At 43.9% G+C, this 18482-nt stretch overlaps 2 long non-coding RNA genes across 3 annotated transcripts in view; one reads left to right on the top strand and one right to left on the bottom strand.

Annotated features, from left to right (window-relative positions):
* Positions 1-18482, top strand: part of LOC134552039 (uncharacterized) — a 131912-nt gene that overhangs the window by 81865 nt on the left and 31565 nt on the right. The window lies entirely within an intron of this gene.
* On the bottom strand, positions 74-2373 carry LOC134551818 (uncharacterized). The gene is made up of 2 exons (XR_010080699.1): positions 2218-2373; positions 74-431 (listed from the first exon to the last, which is right to left on the bottom strand). It is a non-coding gene; the product is annotated as an uncharacterized LOC134551818 (long non-coding RNA).

Genomic DNA, 18482 nt, shown 5'->3' with positions numbered 1-18482 from the left:
GCCAAGAGTAGGTTTCTTTATAAGGACATTAATAAAAACATTTGAAATCAGTTTCATAGATTACTAGTCAGGAGTATTTTGTTTGGTTAGTTTATTATCATGGATAGTACAGTGCTTGGCTCTGAATCATTTTACACAGATTAATTAATTTAGTTTTGTAATGCTGCACAGTGAACTTTGCAACTCTGCTTATGAACGCAATCGGGGCTCGCAGGCAGAGCTGCGGCTCAGTGACACCCGCACAAAACCAGCCATGACAAGTTGTGTGCTCAGCTTCAGGGGCTGCTGTTGAGATCTCCTCCTGTTGGGAAGTGGGGCTCTTCTGCCAATCATCTCATTTCTGTGACCAAAGCCAGCCTGGCTTGTGCGTGCTCCAGGACCCCGTACTGCTTGCACTGGAGCCGGTCACTCCATTGCGAAGACAACTGGACCTTAGAAAAGGAAGCTCTATCAGTGACCTGGAATCAACCAGGATAAAATTTCTCCTTATCCGAAACTTGGGAGAAATATTATCACTAGCTGTGTGTTAATTGACAGGAAATTGCTTGCCCTGGGCTCCTCTGACAGAGGCCTCCCACTTCCCTCTCCTCTCCCTGGACTCTGCTCTCTCATACTGCACTACACTCGACATTTGACGGCGCTGAAGGGAGAGATGAATTCCGTGAAGAGTAAAAAAACCGCTCCATCGCAAGGAGCCAGATGACGGATACTATTTTCAAAGGCTTCTTTGTCCATAAGATGGCGTTTGAATTAGGAACTTGTTTAGCCAGATTCTCTTGTTACAATTTACTGATTCATTGGGTGGAGAATGGGAGGGCAGGATGACAGAGCCAGACAGCTTCAATTAATGATCTTTTTAAAAGATCTCGTTCAAACACAAATGCATCTTAAGAGATATCCAGAATTAAAAAGCAGGAAGAACTATCAATTTTTACCTCTTTGTGCTTTTAAATTGTCTACTGAAGGGAAATAAGCAGTTTTAACATCACTGCTTTTTGAGAGAGGAACGGTGATATTCTAACAGATTAAATCTGTGGTGTTTTTCTTAAAAACCAAAGATGGTGTAGAAGGGGGTTTTTGAGGAAAAAGGAGTCTCCAAATCTCTCCTGATGCCTCAATGAGACCATAACAACACTAAAGTCTCATTTGGCTTAGTAACACAGAAATTAATTTCTGTTTCAGCACAGAAGCAAAGAGATGGATCAAATCAAGGTCTTCTACCTGTTCTGACAAATGTCATTCCTTTGACAGTTTTCTCTGGATCACATCAGAATGGATAAATCTGGAATTTGATCCAAGGAGATACTTATGATATCTTTGTCCCACCTGCACTGGAGGAGCACTTGGTCTCTTGGTCACAACACCAGCACTGTGCCTCTTCTTCCTCGCTGCTCCTTCAGCCAGACCTGAGCAATTCACACCCTGTCCTGTGAAATCCTGGGGTCCTTCTCTCAGCTGCTGAGCACTGGCCATTTTCACGGCTCCTACTTCAATTTGTAAAGTTTCTTGGAAATTGCCTGGGGCTCTACCCTTACTGTTGGGGGGAGGGTAAAGGTCTGGACTGGTCTTGCATGACCTCAGCCATTTAATTTGTCTGTCATTACTTCATGGGTATAGGTTACCAAGTATGCAATTCTCAATTTTCTTACAAAAATAGGGCAGTGGTCTAAGCTTTGCTTCGGTTACTTGGTTGACAAAGGGAAAATTTCTTTCTGTGGTAGAACCATTCTTATTCTCTTCAGAAGTCTCTCCCTCTGAACACAGACGCACACATTTGTGTGTATTTGTCATTAGAAATACCATGCACACACCAACTCAACTTTTTGCAGAATTTAAGTAGCTAGAGATATTGAACCCAGAAGACTATGCTAGTGATATAAATAATATATACTTTCTGTGAAGTCCATCTTCACATCACAGATTTCTTTAGATAAATTTTTCAACTTTAAAGTTCCCTTATTTTTTCCCACATTTACTCCTCTCAAGAAAGCACTCAGAATAAGTATTTGTGTTTGGGGAATGGAGACTTCTGAATGAACTTTAGCCAATTTAATAAAACTAGAACAAATCAATAAGCCACCCAGGCATCTAATGCTGTCGGTATTCCCACTGACTCTTCCACAACATCAAACAGTATGGAAAACATTTTCAAGGTAAGTCCTCTGTATTCTGAAACAGATCCCTAAAGGCAGAGAGATAGAGGCTTTTTTGGCCTACCTGTTTAAAATGGGTCATGCTCTGCATTCACAATCACCTTGAAGTCAGGTGCAGTTCTTCAAAGCAAGAGCTCCAGCGATGCGTGCACTGCTTGGGGTGTGAGCGTGCTGCAGCCAAGGTCAGGGAGACCCTCCTTTCCCCAGCCTGTTCAGAAAGTTCCTTTCTTCTTAGCCTTGACTAGCATGGTGATAACAACTCCTCTTAGCTGTTATCAAATTCCCATCTCCATGCAATGTCTTCTCATGCGTCATGCCACCCTTAAACCAAATCCTAACCTCACTTCTCTGGCTTCAGTGGGAAACTCTGGGCCTCATTATCTGCTTTATCTGCATTACTGAAGTTTTGCTACCCTAGCAATGGAAATGAAGTTTCTGAGGGTAGATGTCCTTTGCCAATGTGAAATGTTTCAGTTCCCAGGGAAGAGATGCTGTACAGGCAAAACTACTTCTGTTGGTACAGCTATCTCATGGTTTTATCTTCACAAAAGTGCAAAGCCGACATGTTTCCACTGGCAAAATTTTCTAGCTAGATGCTGAAGAAATAGAGAGATATTGCACTGGGACAAGGCCTTTGGGACAAGGGCAGCTGTTGTGCTTAAACTGGCCATTTCTCTCTGCTCTTCTCTTCATTACCCCATCCCTCCCCCAGGTGAAACTGGCTGTACTGATCCATTCAGCTGCACTTAGACTAAAGGCATCTGTCAAAACAGTGAGGTTGATCTGGGATTGCAGGTCATGCAAATCCAGCCTGACCCCAGGCCCTGCCAGCAGCTGGTGGCAGAGCTAACCTGGCTCTGAGGGTGTGGCCCTGTCTGCCCTCTGTGAGAGAGGGGCCCCTATACAGGCCACATGCGTGTCCATTTTGATCCACTAATACTCTTTTGTTCCGTGGAGGTAAGATGAGAAGGTTACAGTCAGGGTGATGCTGCTGTCTTGTTATCCAGATGTGATTTTAGTTGTGCACTGCCATAGTCTGTGCATGATCAGCTCAGTATCAACATTTTCAAGTGTGTGAGCTCACAGGGCTCATTCTTGTCTGCGAGGTCCCAGGAGTTCCCATGTGCACTGCTCTGGTGCTCAGTCTGGTGCTGGTTGCACCAGCTGAAGTGTGGCTGTGCTGGGACAGTTTCACACAGGGCAAGAGAAAATGTCAAATGGTAATGCTCAGCTACTTTGCTACTACCTTGCTATTATAGGGTCATGAGCACAGATACAAAATTCTTAGTGAAGAGGTCTGTCAGCTCCTGCACAAATCCACTTTTGATGCTTGAACTGGAGGTCTACCACAATCTCCTATCTCTAAGGAGTTACTAAACAATAGCTGACTTTGCCAAATGAACTGGTATATTTTCCCCATTTCTGATTGCACAGAAATTAAGTTAATTAAATTTGCTTATCCTCACAGAAGGGCCTTTGAACCCTTCACTATACTTTTCATAAATCATTCTTGGTTCTGGGATCCCTGAGCCCAGATGCTGATGGAGTTGACAGCAGAAGAACCGAGGATGTCAAGGTGCGGACCATGCTCTGTGCTTTGGCACATGAAAAGCAGCATTTTGAGCTGACTGCCCACAGCTCAGAGGCACCACAAATCAGCACCTGTGTTTGAAAAACTTTGCTTAATTTGTACTTTTTTCATATGCCAGTTTTAGATGGGTGTGAGAATCATGGATTTCAGCTGGGTTATCCCAGAAATTTTCTGGTATGAGTGCAAGGGAACCAGCCCTGCTCTTCCTTGTCCCTCAGTGAATACAATGAACATCTCCCACTGGAGAAGGTCTAGCAGTGACTTTAGAAAACAACCAAACAAGGAAATAAATTCAGTTGGCTTACTGGTGGAGGGGATTTATAGCATGTTGTGAACTATCCATTTAGTCCCAGAATTTAAGTGAGGGGCAGGGGTGGGGGTTGAGAAAACAGGAAAACACAGTTCCTTTGTTAAAATGAAAGAATGAGTTTAATATATACAGGCAGAAAGAGGAGGCAAGTCCTCTCCCTGTTAAATATTTACCATCTGAGCTCTGCTCAGACTCCTGATTTTCTGTATCTCTAAAGGTGGTGGTACTTGTGACAGTAGGATATGTTCCTTAATGTATTCCTCCCTCTCAACCCACCTTGCATGGGAAACGACTGCGGTAACAAAAAGCAGACTGTTCCCTTCTCATGAATATTAATCAGTAAACTCCCCCTGCTATTTTAAATCGAAGGCTGGTGCTAAAACCCTTTTTTCCCCCACTCAAGCATCCCCCAAGAAAAACCCTGAAAGTCCTGGGAAAGCCATGCACAGAGGCTGCCGTGACTAGAGGTCTTCTAGGCAGTGACATATAAAACTCTGAGGTCAGAGGGCACAGCAAGAGGAGGAATGAGCTTTGTTTCCGCTATGTGTTGCTGAAAGCTAAACCTTTATGGAACTTTTCTAGCTGCATTTTTGGCTATTTAGCTTTGAAAACAAAAGATTTATTTATTTTTTCCTATTCATCGCAGTTTTTGTCCAAAGTTGACAGCAGTGACATAAGAAGGACCCTCCCTGTTCTGAGTTAGAGCTGTGTATGCTCCTTTGGTCATTACTGCTTAGTACAAATATTATATGACCTTTAAGCAAGGGGAAGAAAACAAACAAAAAGATTGCACATTGCCAATGTAGACACCCATTAGCACAATTCATTCTTCTAAGTAAGAAAATTAAAACTTTCTTGGCAAGTAACATACATTGACTGGAACATGTATAGTATAAGAGGATGGCCAGAAACCCAGCTGTGTGTCTTCACAGTCCACTCAGCCTCAGATCAAACCAGAGGAATATTCCCAAGGACACAGGGTGATACAGCCGGAGGTTGACTTGCCTCCTAGATAACCCTGAGCAGCGCTGAACAATTCTTTGAACTCAAAGCAATTTGTGATTGTGTTCAGAAATAACACACAGACTTGCCAAAATGCAAGAGTGTATCAGCACCAATGTGTATTTTCCCAGTGCCTGCAGTGATAAGCCAGTGCAGAGTTTGTTGTTTTCTCTTTGCGGCAGGGTTAGCACTTGCGGTATGTTAGAGGATTTCCCATGCCAAGGATGCAATTCATGTCCTGAAGACTGTGCAGTCAAGAATAATGTTTTAAAATCTTTGTCCTTTATCAAAGGATTTGGACAGACTTCAAAGAACGTTATTATCCGTATCTAACAGCTGGAAAACCTCAGGTGAGGAGGGGTGACATGGCTTTCCTAAGGTGATCTTAGGAACTGGTGTCAGACCAGGAGTAAAGCACTGTGGCTCTGCCTGCTGCGGATGCTGCGTCTCTTCATGTTGTGAACGCCAATGCTGAGTGCTGTACACGCCAGACCTGATGTACTGGTTGACGACTTTGAAAGAGAGATGCTGCACACCATTAATGAGTGGGGAATTGAAGCAGTGGATGGAACACATTCAAGCTGATCAGCCCAAACAGACCTGAGCTTGATGGCTGCTGCTGGCAGTAGCTAATGGCATAAAACCCGTGTGGAATGGTGGTAAAGCCCACAGGACAGGCTCTCGGTGAGCATGGAAAGTAACCACCTTGATCTCAAACTCCCAGTTTTTCTGTTACCTGGCCCAGCTGAGCCAGCTGTGCTTGTGCTGAGGCCCTCAGCCTCTCAGTCCTTCAAAAGAGGATAGGAGAGATGAGACATCAGCAGTTGATATCGAAGATGCAATGCTCTTTTCCCTGACATCATTCATCTGTGACTGTGGATGCTGGAGCCAAGGAGCCAAGGCTGGCCATGTTTTCGGGAGGACTGTCTCTGGGTTACTGCACCCAGAGGCTGTACTAGCACTTGAACTCCTTGAGCAGTTCCCAGCAGTGCCTACAGGAGCAGAATCCTTATTTCTGCTTTACCTTTGTTAGTCTCCTCATCTGTCCTGTGGGCTTCTGCACTTCCGAAACTTAACAGGGGACAGGTTATTCTCTGTGGCATTCTCTCTTTACTTATCTACTTTGAATACCTCCCAGTTAGTGGTTTCTGGCAGAACAATGTTCACCACTGATAGTACAGACTCCAGCCAGCTTGCCTTTCAGTTTCCTGTTTGACCTTTTAAACTTTGTTATTTCACAAATATTCAGACTTGAAATTTTACACACTTAAGGCACCTAAAAGAAAATTCTCCACTGGTAAAGTTTTCTAAACAAACTAGCCAAACCTTGAAAGGATATAATTTCCCTTGAAAATATATCCTCACAGATAATTGATAGCATAGCCATCTTTCAGACCAGATGGTTTCCTTTTAGTTGCTTACACAGAATAAAGTATGAGGAGCAAAGTAGCCTTATACCCTCAGAACAGATCCTGCCATCACTTCTTAGACTAAAATCCACATTCCAGAAGGGTATAAGCTAGTAAAAAGGACCCTTGCATTTCACCTGATAATAATTAGCTTCATTGCAGGAGTAAATTAATTTCTATACGTTAGTTGGCTCTGTCTCTAGTATTTATGATTGTAAGATATTCAATATGTATTATGCATACATAGCTATTAGGCTATTAATATAGTGCTGCATAAGACATAAATATAAAGGTATATTTTGATTTATACTTACATGTATCCCATGTTTTTCTTAGTAGAGAGTTGCAAAGGTAAAATCTGGAATGTCTTCCATGAAATTAAGTTACTTCTGGAGTTTATTTTGGTGCCATAATTGTGTCTTAACAGCTGAGGCTGGGCTAGTCCAGCCTTCTCTTTTGGGACCCAGGTTGTAACAGTAAAAGAGCACTTGCTTTCTGTACTGAGTATAGGAAGAAACATGGCCTCAGCCACTGCTTCCTCCCTTGTGAAAGAGCTGTAAGCTCTAGGGAAGACTTGTCCTTTACTCCTGAGTGTTTCTGTGCTCTGCCCAGGCAGCACGTCCCCCTCCTCCTCTGGAAAGGTAGAACAGATGGAACTACCTTGGAAGGCAGATGATCTATGGGGTGGATTGGGCTGGGTAGAGTAAAGGTGAAGAAAGCAAGCATCAGTTTAAGAGACATAGAGGGTTTCAGGGAAGTAGAGAGGAGTCTCCCATACTGGCATGAGAATTTTAACAGAGCATTTTTAGTTCTTGAAATAAAACCCCAAACAAACAAAAAACCACTTCCTGAGGTTATCAGTGTGTTGTGGAGGGAAAACACCACAAAGGGAATCAATAGTAGCCCAACTATCTCAGAAAGTGCTTGTTTCTGCTTTTGGTATGTTCAACCACAGGACTGTTCTCTGCTGAACTGCTGAGAATACAGGATCATGAGAGAAAGGAGAGGGTACTTGGGCAGATTAGGAAGAAAAATACATACCTTCCAAGGAAAAAACACTTGGGCATCCATCACTGGGAATCATGATGGTTGCAAAATTCTCCTACTTTTTGTCTCCCTTCCATGTGAGCATATGTCAAAAGAGATGGCAAGACTGCAGGGAGAGTTGTGGAGGTGATGTGAATGACAAAGTTTGTGAAATCAAAGCAGTATAAGAGTTTTATTACTCTTAATGCTTCTAAGAAATCACCTCATCTGAACTAAGAAGTTGGGCAAGTGACTCATGTAATGCTCATCAGTATGGGCAACCTTAGTTGTGTGTTTCCTGGAACAAATATCCTTCCCATTTCCACTTTTTGTTCTATGCTTGTCTAATGTGTCCAATCTGGAAGCAGGGAAGGGTAGGGACCTTGCCAGGTCCTGTGTATGAAGTGTTTTTGTAAGATCCTAAATTTTTAGCCTTTGGGAACAGCATTGGTTGAAGTGGTTGTAATCCAGACCTTCTCGTGGAGCCTGAGAAGTGTTTGTGCTTTGATAGGCAGTGCTGTGAACTGGAGACTGCTCTTGCATGGCATTGTATTTGTGGAGGGGGTGGGTTTCTCTCAGGAAGTCTGGATATGCTGGCAGTTCCCAGCCAGATACTTCCCCCAAGCACCAACTGCACTGGCAGAGCTCAGGCTAGGAGCGCACAAGATGCACTTCTGGAAAGATTCAGTTGCCCCTTCATGTGCCCTTTTGGGCCTTGGGCTAGCCAGGCTAAAGGAAGGGCAAAGAGGAGAAGGTCAGAAGATGAAAGGGTCTTTAGAGTAATACCCTTTGCTGAGATGCAAGGCAGAATGACTTTGTCACTCAATTACTCTGGACTTTGAAAGCACAGAATGAAGTGCTGGATGTGGCAATGCAGCCCTTGTCAGCACAGCGTGTGGGAGGCAGCCCTGCAAAGTGAAGTGAAGAGGGTTTGTTCAGCAGCTGGCACAGCAGCTGGGCCCTGCCAGCTCCCATCTGACTCACTTCATCCCTATCAGTGACCAGCTTCTTCTCTGGCTGTGACACTTGGCACTCTGCTCAGCCTGCTCTTTTTAGCTCTCCTTCCCTGGCACAAGCTTCAGCAGCAGACATACACCCTGAGGAAGCAAAGAGCCCAGGACCAGCACAAAGTTTTGTGGGAAAAGGATTTTAAGGCCTGTTTATGTTAAGATATTAAGAAACAAGGGTTAGTGGCATCTAAACTAGGAGTAGTAGTGGTAAAACTGCTTTGAAAAGGAAACTAGCTTTTAATTACATTATTAAATCCCCTTGACTACTCAGACCTTATTGAATGCCTTGGCTTGAAGGATGATGTATTTCATGCACCCTTCTGACCAAACCAGTGAGAAGTGTTGAGTAAACAACCATTGTGAACTGTGAAACTCAGAGCCTTCTGAGAGGAAATAGGCACTTCATAAGATTCAAAGGACTTTTCACCTGTGCAGAATGGATGTAAATAGGTGTGAAGCTCTTCTTCAGGGGCCTTTCTAACCTAGACTGCCCAGTCTGCCTGGCTAAAGCATCAAATCTCATTTGTAACTGTAACTAAGTTGTCTGTACAATGTGTGATTTTTCAGTGCTGTATGAAGTGCAATGGTGGTCAAGATTTTCCAAAGTCATAGGAATTAAGGCATCTGTAATAGAGCAGGTGCCTAAATCCCTGAGTCTATGTGAAAAGGCAGTCACAAAAGTTGTTATGAGAATCAAAGGGAGAATGCCCTGGGGAAGGACCTCAACATTTGTCCTAATTGGAAACAGAGATTTCACAGGCAGAGCTTCTGTTTGTAGCATTTTGCTAAATCCTATTGTCATTTAACAGTCTCAGGATTACTCTATAAACCACTCCTTATAACATCCAGGTCCAAAAACCTGTTCTGTTAAGTACAGAAATGGTTGGATTTTACAGAGGTGATTCAGGTGATTTCTTCTACTACGGGTATCCTTTCTCCTCAGCCCCACAGCACAGCTTGGCTGCATCAAACCCTGTATTGGAGCCACTGATGCTCCTAAATATTTCTTAAAGAAATCTTAAAGGTTTCTCCTCTAGGAGTGGAGATCTAGCTACATCTCCAACTCTGTGTGCCACAGGGGAGCTGTAGTGTGACTGAGCATCTGTTCCTGTGCTTCTGCAGTTCAAGAAAAAAAGGTTGCTTTTACCTCTGTGTCCTGGGTGACTTGGTGCACCTATACTGTTCTGCTCCAGCCTCTCAGCCCCAGTCACATTGGATACACATCACTTTGAACCCAGATTCTGCTACCAGGCATTTCTCTTGGCAGGGAAAATAAACAGAATGTAGAGATTGGAAGCTCTGCACCATGCAGGCAGCCTGCTTTACTTAGCAAGAACCAGGACTGCTCCATGACATGTAACAAATACAGGATAGCCTAAGTGTCCTGGAAAGGATGCTCAAAACCAACCGGTTTTGGTTGGTTACTTTGCTGATACCACCTCTTCACTACTGGTGAGGTTGCTGTATGACACAGTAAATTGTACCCAATGAATCTTCTTGAAAGCTGAGCACCAGGTAAGCTGCTGGAAACCCTGAGTCTCAGTAACTCACTTGGGAGTAATCAGTGTGGAAAGCCAGGTTTTCCTGTTTTGTCTCTTGTTAGGTTTTCCAACAGACCAGTTACCATCAGGACACTGCTATCAGCCCAACATCCATCGGAAAATGAGAACCTGTGTTATTACAAGGAAAAAATAGTGTCAGCTGCTTTCAGGAAGGGAAAACCAGTGCCAATTTATGGTTTGCTTTCAAAGGGCCTGACAAGCATCTTATTGAAACGGATGGAACAGCTGGCATTGATTATATTGAGTTCAGCTCCAACATGAAACTCTGAGAGCATTTTGCAACATCTAATGATGGCTTCCTACATAACTGCCTTGGAAACCCGATCTGCTTTCCTTCCAGCCTCATTCCAGTCCAGGTTGGCTTGTGTTTCTTTGTTCACTAAAGCTCTTGTTGGGTAAATTTTTTGGGACAAACATGTAACTTAAATCCCCAGACAAAAGAAGCGCAGATGCCTTTTCTGCTTTGAAATACCCAAGGTCTTTCTCTGCATAGCAAGAATCCATGTCCTGAATGGACTCAAGGGGGGCAGAAAGGGACTTGCTGCCTGTGAGGCTTGGTTAATATGCCTCTGACTGGCTGGCTTTGTGCCTTCGCTTTACCTCCTTGTGAATGAGAAAAGCCTGCTGGCAGGTAGCCTAAGGGCTTTCACAACCAGCCGGTTGTGAAAGGGTGAGCTGGGCAACAGGAGCAGGAATAAAAGTAGGGAGTAGCGGAAGAGAAGAGAAGGGAAACCATTCTAACTGATGAGCAATTTACTACCAAGACTACATCCTGTAGCCTTCTCTCTTGCTGTCTGCAGCAGATCTCTGCACACCCATCATACATCTAATTGATCCTTACCTTCTTGAGAGTTGCTCAGAGGTAGGTTTGGGAGCCAGCCTTGCCTTGCTGATTATTTTCTCAGCTCCCTCAGCACCCCAGGGTTGGGCCTCAGGTTCTGTATCTGAAGGCAAAGGGTTTAAGATGCCATGTGACAGCGGCAATGGCAGGAAACCCCACGTTGCTGATGTATTTTTCTGGTTTGCATAGTTCTCAGTTGCTTCATTTGCATGACATACATTGTAGGAAGGTTTTTCTGCTCTTTCTGCCCAGCTGTTTGCTGCTAGACTTGGGGTTTTCAGGAACTACACATTTCAGGAGCTGAATTTTGTTGCAGTGTTAAAGACAAATGTTATAAATCACATATAGAGCCCTCGAAGGGTACATGTACTTCAGCACAGCAAGCCTGTTTCCAGCTTCCTGGAATTTGCTTCATAAATGCAATCACAACTGCTAATTCTTTTTATTTCTTTGCATATTTTTGAGTGTGAAGGAAGTCTGTGGATTTACAGACACTGAAACTGGTTTGTAAAATAGCTACTCATTTTTTCCAGGTGGCTTCTAAACCCATATTTAGAAACTTCTCTTCTGTCTCACTCTGAAGCCATTAAGCATGTGGACTATGCTCAGCATCTGACAAATGTACTGAGATTTGGAAATAATAGGGGTAGAAGAAGTCATCCACCAAAATGCAGTAGCTTCTGTCAAGGCAACATGGAAAAACAGCCAGTGGTCTGTCATTCAGTCTTAAGCAAGAAGCCTATCATGGGTTCAGGCTGATTTAAATAAAAGAAAAAAAAAAGCCAGAAAAAGAAAAGATCCCTCACTGAAAAGAATAAAACCAGAGGAAATAGGATCTAGATACCATCCAGCACCCTGTATTTGCACTGTGAGGGGAAACAAAATGAGCTGTGCCTGTGCTGGGTTGTCAGAACGAGGGCAGAGGGAAGCAATGGGCTAAGCCTCTTGGTGGTGTTGATTTATGGAAAATCAGTGCAGCCCTTGTAGTGTGTGTGGGAGCTGTTGAGGGAGTACATTTACCTCAACAAAATCAAAGCAGTCTTGGTCCCTTGGTAGCTTGCAGGAGGCTTCTTCTCCTCTGCTTGGGGCACAGAGCACTGCAAAAGTTTTCCATGGCAGGGACTCAGTGCTCTTCTTCCCACTCCCATGTCTGTAGGAAAGGGGCTGTGTGGAGAGGTTAGGAAAGTCACTGGAAAGCCTTTGGTCCTTCTTGTCTATTTCTGTCAGGCTTTTTACACTGAGGCGAGGTCCCAGGCATTTAATTTACAAGAAGTATTTCAGGGAGAGCTTTCTGCACTAATTGCCATGCTGTTTACTGCCAGAGAGATGCAGGATTTATTACTTCATGCACTTTAAAACTGGCAGAGGGTGACAGGGTTTATGATTTAATCTCTAGCAAGTGTCTCTTTCTTTGGGGGTAGGTGAAATGTTACTATCATCTATTCAAAGGTGGAGTGACAGTTTTTTACTAGAACCCAACTAACTGCATCTCAGAAAAATGCTGATGCAATCACACACAAGAACTGGATGAGATGAGACACTTTCCTGCCCGTTCCTGTGGCATACAGGATGAGCAGTAACAAGAGCAGTAATTTGATGAGCAGTAACAAGATGCCCTACTGTGATACCCCACCAATGGCAATTGTTTATGCCAAGTCTACTGAGGCACCAACATGCTGAAGAGGCAGAGTCATGTTTAGCACAATAAGATCCAGGGACTTGAATGTGTTACAGTGTTAATTGTTGATATTGTTGCTGCCGATGAGAATTTATCTACCGTTTCAGAGAGCAGAAAAACTCACCTCTAAAAAGAGAAGAACTAGAAAGAAGTTGTTTCTGCATGATTCTGCGTCAGTCTCCACATGCTCCTGGTGCACAGAACCAGGATCCTAGCTTAGCCTTGCCTCAGTGTTGCAGATTACACTCAAATCCCATTTATCCTCAGTAGCTTTATTGATGATTGCTTTGGGAGACTGCCTTCAAGATGTATTACCTTAAGTCATGGTTTGCCTTGCCTCCCTCAGCCTCTCTCTCCTGTGGGCTCTGAAAGCCTCCCTGTTCTCTGGGGCCCTCCAGCCTTGCCTGGTGGCTGTGCTGTCCCTGTACCCCAGCAGCTCTCTGCCTGGCCCGAGTCACAGTGGGCTCTGGAGGGTCAGTTCTGGAGTCAGGGGCTTTGTTGTGGCACAGCTTTCGTACTTGGACACTTCTTGCTTCCTGGACAGGTTGTTTGTATCTGCACAGAGTCACAGCAAAAGGATTGCAGATGCCTGCACATGATTCACAAGAATATATTCTCTGCTGTTATATGTGAACTCATTACAAAGCTCCTAATGTTTTTCCATTTGGTAATTTAAGAGCTCAGGTTTGTTGCACTATGCTGAAAAGCCCCTCTGGCATTTGTGAGGCGGTGAACCCAATGGTCCCAAGCTAAAGCCAGGTTATTGAAACCTCAGTGGTGTGTGTTCTTCAGAGAAGAGAATCAGAGATCTTTCTAAATGGGTGCAGCTTTCCTGGCTACATTTAAAGTGTTTGTATAGGTCTGCAACAAATTGACAAGGTGTACTTGGGAATGAAAGCACCACAAGCCCTGATGCCTGTGATACCTCTCTGTCTTTATGGCAGCACATCATCTTTGTCATCTGCATCACGCACTTGCCAGAAAGGGCTCATCTGCCCTTTCTGAGTCCACACACAGGTGTGTGTATCCTGGTGTCAACCTGGCTTGTGTTTGGGTCACTCTGGAGAAAAATGGGTTGATATGTGCTTCAGAAGTTCTTCGTTGAAGATTTTGCTGAGGTTTTTAGCACTTTCCAGCTCTTTGCACACTGTTTTCCCATCTCCCTCTATTTCCCTCCATATCAGCGTTACTCAACCCTTCCACTTCCTTGTATTAGTGCTCCATGTGCTCTCTTGCTTCACAGGAAAAGGCTCAGGAGAGTGTCCATGCATTCCCCTCCCAGTGCTGTCTTTGGGCAGTAGAGAGCGACAGACCCAGCTGAAGCTGCCAAGGCAGAAAGATGGGTGGCATGGCCCTGTTGTCCCTGTAATGGTGCAAAAACATCTGTAGAGCTCTGTATTCCTCCAGCAGATATGGGGCCCTTCACTGCTTGCCTTGGGAGAACAAACTGGCAGATACCTGAGCTGGAAAAGGACTGCCCCTGAAGAGGACTGGTTACAGTGTTAGAGAAGAGGAAAATTCAGAGTCATTAAATAGGAAGGGATCAACTCATCACATGCCCTCCTCGACTTTTTAAGCAAACACAGCAGGGAAATAGAGTAACTGTAGCTTCCCTTCCCCCACACAAATAACTGGAGTCCTTATTTCAGCAAGTGCCACACAGTGCACAGCTACCTGACTCATTTTCATTTTACAATGCTTCTTGGCTTTTACTGTGACAAAATTCAGTGCCTGTAAACTCTTGAATTTTTATTATCACTTTCGGAAAACAGCATTCCTCTTTATTTTCCTGTCAGACTTTTCTGCTAAAGAGCTGTATTTTCTAGGATATGTAGGATTTAGGGGATGGTCGAAACAGATTGCTCACTCTGTACAGTCTGTGAACATTACCAGTGCAGACACAGTGAATACATTTTACTGTATTTTTTGTGTCCTGAACATTGCTAGGCAAAGAGAGCTTGTCCTAATGCTGTTCTGCATGCTTCTAGAAACCAGCCCAGTTCTCAACCCCTGAAGTGCAGGAGATCTTGTTTTAGTGTTTATATAGAACCACCTCCCTCCCCCTTCATACTCTGGGGAACTGGGTTTTATTCATCTCACCTCAAATCCATGCTCTTTCTCACCCGTGGCCTGTGACTGTTTAGGGAAGAGCAGCCCTGTCTGCCCATAGAGCCCATGGCTCCCTTCTGAAGTGCCTAGGAGGGGAAACTGGCCCTGGTCATGGCACAGGGACTGTTAGAAAACATCTATCTGAGACCACATCTGATTATAGGAACTCATTGGTACAAAATTTCAGGACACCTGACACACTGGAGTCAGACAAGTCATTCTCTGGTTTAAAGTTTGTATCATGACAGCCATCACCACTGGAGTCCCAAGGAGCTGAAGCTTTACAATATTTTTTACCATTTTAAGGGAATACTGTTAAATTTGTAGCAGGTTTGGGTAGAACCAGATGTTGGAGTCAGCCACTAAGAATCTAGCTGTGGAGTTCTTACCCAAAGGAGGCTCTCACTTACTGTGGCTGGTATTTTCTGATGGCCTACCTGTCCCTCTTACTCTCTAGACATAAGAACAATTTCAAATAAATCTGTGGAATTTTTTATAGTTTGCTACTGTGGCAAGCTAAGAGTTGTGTAGGGAAATGGCATTATCCCAAAGGAGAAAGCCACTTTGATATTCTAGTACACATTTCATTGTGAAAAAATAACTCAAGAAGATTTTTTAAAAGTTATTTTTTGCCTAGATCATTCTGTGCTCGATTTGTGTCATGGCCTATGAACTATTTTATTCTGTCTCAGCTGTGGAGGCAGGGAGCTGCAACATAGCCTGGGAAGAAACAGCAAGAGGCAGAGGACCAGGAACTTCTTAATCTACCTCATTTGTAAACCAGTATATCACATGCATTAAGAACCTAAATTTTTTATTTTGATGACCTTATCACATGTGTCTGATGAACCTGTGACAGCAGAAAGAAATAGAAAATGGTTTTAGGTGCTTTTAAACAAGAAAGAGTTGCAGAGAACATTACTAAAATGTAGATTACAATCACTAGTTCCCAGAAACATGAAGATCATTAGCTTTGGGGATTTCAGCATAGTGTCACTGCAGATTTATTCTGTTGAACACCAGAAATACATGCAGATGAAGAAAACAGGTCCTGCTTGCCCTCAGAAGCAATCAGTGAACTAAAGTCAAGCTAGCCAGGTATGGGACAGAGGTGCTACTCTGACAGAAGTGTTGACACTCGCCTTGCTTTAACTTTAAAAAGGGGATTTCTCCCCTCCTAATAATTTTCTGTGACAGGTAGTTATAAAGTTGAAAATCTCAATGAAACGCAAAGAGCTTAGGGTCATTCTGAGTGCTGTTGTCTGCTTAAGTGCATTAGAATAACTGGCCCTTGCTTCTGCTGGGCATTTTAGAGTAAATCTCTCTAGAAGTAGAAGAGCTAAGACTATATATACACACATGTACATATACAAGGGAGCAGAGAAGCCCCTAGCAAGGAAATAAGCCTTTTACCCTAGCAGAACTTACTGCACTATGGTGTGAGACTCAGGAGCCCATGGAGAAACTGCCCAGTGTCAGCACTGTCAGTGCTACTGCTCTCCACAGCAGGGTCTCCCACCTCAGGCGTAGTCCCTGGATTTCCCTCCACCTGGCAGATTCAGTGCAAGAGAGAGGATGGCTGTGGTGAAGTGTGTATGCATTGGGGTGGCTGTAATTTTCCTTTTTCTCCTCTGAAATAAAATTCACGCTATTAACTTCAGTATGAAGTTTTCCCTGCACCAGAAATATCTACCAGCTTTTTCTCCCCTCTCTCTCTCACCTACTCCCTTATTCACTATTTTCCCTTCAGAGTCTGTATCTCTGTTAACAAAGAAATAAAAAATTGTCACCACAGCAGTCTCACTGCTGCTCTGCTGCTCCATGTTTAATATTCAGGCTGGAAACCTGGTGATCTTAAAAACCAGAGAAGAATGACTTACACTGCAGATCTGGTAAAGCTCCTGTGCTCTTCTGTTCCCACCCTGTGTGTGAAAACTGTCTCAGATTTCACAGTGGTGATTTCTGCTCCTTATGTCAACTCCTAAAGGGCTCAGCTTCAGCTCAGTTGTTGCCAAGTCATCAAACACCTATGGGAGATTTAGTCCAATGGTGAAAGGGAAAGAGGGGAGAGTGATTGTAGAAGAAAATTAGACTGAGTGTGAGAACTGGGTAATTTTTATTTTTATTTGCTTCCCATCAAATCATACTTATCTTCCCTTTATAGGTTGTCTCTGGCACAGTCTTGTTTCACTGGTATTTTTGTTACCCAAATGACATTAAACCTGGGAACATGGGGCAGAAAATTAGCTTGAAATTCTCACCATCATGCCTTGGTTCAACCACATAAATACCATTACACTTAGGTGGTGTTTTCCCTGCAGCAGGTACGTGTCTCAGGCCATACCAGTGGGCAGGAGGATGGTATTGCAGCTGTGTTCACCATGTGATCAGGATGGACATTGAACATAGGTTCCTGTCATAACTTTTTTGGCTGCTAATGTAATGATTTTTGGTTAGATGCTCTGAGGAGGAGAAGCATTTAAGGTGTGCCACTTGCTACATGTGCAGCGAGTCCCTTAGATTGAGTAGAAGAGCCCATGCTACAATGTTGTGCTGGCATGGTGATGTGGTGATTGCTGTGTTTGTTCTGCAAACAGCAGAACAGGCAAAAAGAACATGTCATACACAGCACAGGACACAGGTATCCCACTCTGGTGTCACTTGGTCTGGAGCAAATGAAGCCAGAGCAGTGGGGGCTGTGTCTTTTAAAATAATGCAAAAAACTGGGGGGAGGGTGTTCAGTGAAGACCCACATTAGTCTCTCCCACTGGTGCCCTACAGCTTTTAATTAATCAGGTCCAATTATTCAGCCTATATCCATTTGAATAGTGGATAACACTGGAAGGAATTCACTTTCAATGGGATTTATGGCCCCCTTCCCTTAAATCATTTCAGATAAGAGATTGTAAGTGTTATGAAGCTTGCAGAGATCAGTATGATCCAAACAGTTAATGCTGTGATGTATTTATTCGGGGAACAAATTGGAAATCAGGAGGAGAGGAAACAGTCTTTTAATTTACAGGAAAACAATAATTTCTAATTATTTTGCCTTTAAGTCAGAGAACAAACACAGCTGTTGTTTGAGGCTCTTAATCTGATTACTGAAGTGCTGGCCTTTCAGTGCAGAGTAAGGCAAGGGGACAAGCACTGCCCTCAGGCAACAGAGAGCAATTCTCTTCTGCTAAGGAGACTCAGGTGAGGAAAGGACTGGACTTGCTTTCAAAATGTGATTAGACCCGTGTGTTTCAGCTTGTTTAAAGGTGTTACTTTCTACCTTCTATTTAAGGTATTCCCCACTTGGCTCACACTCCCAAGGTGAACTGGGAACCAATCAGCTGTGGGTTTGTGCTGCTGGAGGACTATTTCTGACATGCTGGGAAAGTTCCCAAAGTCTTTTCTCACCTTGCTTCCGCCTCTTGCCTCCTCTGTCAACTGCCAAAACATCACACTTGCTGGTGACAGCAAAGGAATGGAAGTAGTGTCCCATCTCAGCACAGTTAATAGCAGTGTCTGGAAGCTCCAGACAGTTCAGGATGCCCTCAGGTGAAGGGCTGAAGCCTTGCACTGTTCAGAGCCAAGAGGTGAATATTGCTGTCCCACCTTGCCCCAAATCTTGTCTTCCGTCCTGTCCTCCTGGCAAGGATGAGTGAAGGAACGCTCACACAGGAGGCACTGAGTGCCCCGGGGACACTGGGGCATCACTTTCTGCCTCTTAGAAACGCAAGAGTTACAAAAGAATAATTTTAAAACTAACTGCCTTTTCTGAAATGGGGTGGTAACATATTCCCTCT

This window comes from Prinia subflava, chromosome 6 (assembly GCF_021018805.1).
Source record: "Prinia subflava isolate CZ2003 ecotype Zambia chromosome 6, Cam_Psub_1.2, whole genome shotgun sequence".
In the NCBI taxonomy this organism is placed as follows: Eukaryota; Metazoa; Chordata; class Aves; order Passeriformes; family Cisticolidae; genus Prinia; species Prinia subflava.
The sequence above is the reverse complement of the archived record's forward strand: the minus strand, read 5'-3'. Positions and strand labels throughout refer to the sequence as shown.